The following is a 2,626-nucleotide window of genomic DNA, read 5'->3' on the forward strand; positions in this document are numbered from 1 at the left end:
AGGCTCCCCAGGCCCCCTGGTTCTCCATCCCCGCAGGAGGAGGCTCCCCAGGCCCCCATGTTCTCCATGCCCGCAGGAGGAGGCTCCCCAGGCCCCTTGGTTCTCCATCCCCGCAGGAGGAGGCTCCCCAGGCCCCTGGTTCCCCATCCCCGCAGGAGGAGGCTCCCCAGGCCCCCTGGTTCTCCATGCCCGCAGGAGGAGGCTCCCCAGGCCCCCTGGTTCTCCATGCCCGCAGGAGGAGGCTCCCCAGGCCCCCTGGTTCTCCATCCCCGCAGGAGGAGGCTCCCCAGGCCCCTGGTTCTCCATGCCCGCAGGAGGAGGCTCCCCAGGCCCCCTGGTTCTCCATGACCGCAGGAGGAGGCTCCCCAGGCCCCCTGGTTCTCCATCCCCGCAGGAGGAGGCTCCCCAGGCCCCCTGGTTCCCCATCCCCGCAGGAGGAGGCTCCCCAGGCCCCCTGGTTCCCCATCCCCGCAGGAGGAGGCTCCCCAGGCGCCCTGGTTCTCCATCCCCGCAGGAGGAGGCTCCCCAGGCCCCCTGGTTCTCCATGCCCGCAGGAGGAGGCTCCCCAGGCCCCCTGGTTCTCCATCCCCGCAGGAGGAGGCTCCCCAGGCCCCCTGGTTCCCCATCCCCGCAGGAGGAGGCTCCCCAGGCCCCCTGGTTCTCCATCCCCGCAGGAGGAGGCTCCCCAGGCCCCCATGTTCTCCATGCCCGCAGGAGGAGGCTCCCCAGGCCCCTTGGTTCCCCATCCCCGCAGGAGGAGGCTCCCCAGGCCCCTGGTTCTCCATCCCCGCAGGAGGAGGCTCCCCAGGCGCCCTGGTTCTCCATCCCCGCAGGAGGAGGCTCCCCAGGCCCCCTGGTTCTCCATGCCCGCAGGAGGAGGCTCCCCAGGCCCCCTGGTTCTCCATCCCCGCAGGAGGAGGCTCCCCAGGCCCCCTGGTTCCCCATCCCCGCAGGAGGAGGCTCCCCAGGCCCCCTGGTTCTCCATGCCCGCAGGAGGAGGCTCCCCAGGCCCCCTGGTTCTCCATCCCCGCAGGAGGAGGCTCCCCAGGCCCCCATGTTCTCCATGCCCGCAGGAGGAGGCTCCCCAGGCCCCTTGGTTCTCCATCCCCGCAGGAGGAGGCTCCCCAGGCCCCTGGTTCCCCATCCCCGCAGGAGGAGGCTCCCCAGGCCCCCTGGTTCTCCATGCCCGCAGGAGGAGGCTCCCCAGGCCCCCTGGTTCTCCATGCCCGCAGGAGGAGGCTCCCCAGGCCCCCTGGTTCTCCATCCCCGCAGGAGGAGGCTCCCCAGGCCCCTGGTTCTCCATGCCCGCAGGAGGAGGCTCCCCAGGCCCCCTGGTTCTCCATGACCGCAGGAGGAGGCTCCCCAGGCCCCCTGGTTCTCCATCCCCGCAGGAGGAGGCTCCCCAGGCCCCCTGGTTCCCCATCCCCGCAGGAGGAGGCTCCCCAGGCCCCCTGGTTCCCCATCCCCGCAGGAGGAGGCTCCCCAGGCGCCCTGGTTCTCCATCCCCGCAGGAGGAGGCTCCCCAGGCCCCCTGGTTCTCCATGCCCGCAGGAGGAGGCTCCCCAGGCCCCCTGGTTCTCCATCCCCGCAGGAGGAGGCTCCCCAGGCCCCCTGGTTCCCCATCCCCGCAGGAGGAGGCTCCCCAGGCCCCCTGGTTCTCCATGCCCGCAGGAGGAGGCTCCCCAGGCCCCCTGGTTCTCCATCCCCGCAGGAGGAGGCTCCCCAGGCCCCCATGTTCTCCATGCCCGCAGGAGGAGGCTCCCCAGGCCCCTTGGTTCTCCATCCCCGCAGGAGGAGGCTCCCCAGGCCCCTGGTTCTCCATGCCCGCAGGAGGAGGCTCCCCAGGCCCCCTGGTTCTCCATGCCCGCAGGAGGAGGCTCCCCAGGCCCCCTGGTTCTCCATCCCCGCAGGAGGAGGCTCCCCAGGCCCCTGGTTCTCCATGCCCGCAGGAGGAGGCTCCCCAGGCCCCCTGGTTCTCCATGCCCGCAGGAGGAGGCTCCCCAGGCCCCCTGGTTCTCCATGACCGCAGGAGGAGGCTCCCCAGGCCCCCTGGTTCTCCATCCCCGCAGGAGGAGGCTCCCCAGGCCCCCTGGTTCCCCATCCCCGCAGGAGGAGGCTCCCCAGGCCCCCTGGTTCCCCATCCCCGCAGGAGGAGGCTCCCCAGGCCCCCTGGTTCTCCATCCCCGCAGGAGGAGGCCCCCCAGGCCCCTGGTTCCCCATCCCCGCAGGAGGAGGCTCCCCAGGCCCCCTGGTTCTCCATGCCCGCAGGAGGAGGCTCCCCAGGCCCCTGGTTGGGAGAGGGGGAAAAAGAGCAAAGTGTTTAAAAATGCCCCAAAGTGTTGAAAATGTTCCCCAGGCCCCTGGTTCCCCATCCCCGCAGGAGGAGGCTCCCCAGGCCCCCTGGTTGGGAGAGGGGGAAAAAGAGCAAAGTGTTTAAAAATGCCCCAAAGTGTTGAAAATGTTCCCCAGGCCCCTGGTTCCCCATCCCCGCAGGAGGAGGCTCCCCAGGCCCCCTGGTTGGGAGAGGGGGAAAAAGAGCAAAGTGTTTAAAAATGCCCCAAAGTGTTGAAAATGTTCCCCAGGCCCCTGGTTCCCCATCCCCGCAGGAGGAGGCTCCCAAGGCCCC

This window comes from Callionymus lyra, unplaced genomic scaffold (genome assembly GCF_982586985.1).
Source record: "Callionymus lyra unplaced genomic scaffold, fCalLyr1.hap1.1 HAP1_SCAFFOLD_48, whole genome shotgun sequence".
Lineage (NCBI taxonomy): Eukaryota > Metazoa > Chordata > Actinopteri > Syngnathiformes > Callionymidae > Callionymus > Callionymus lyra.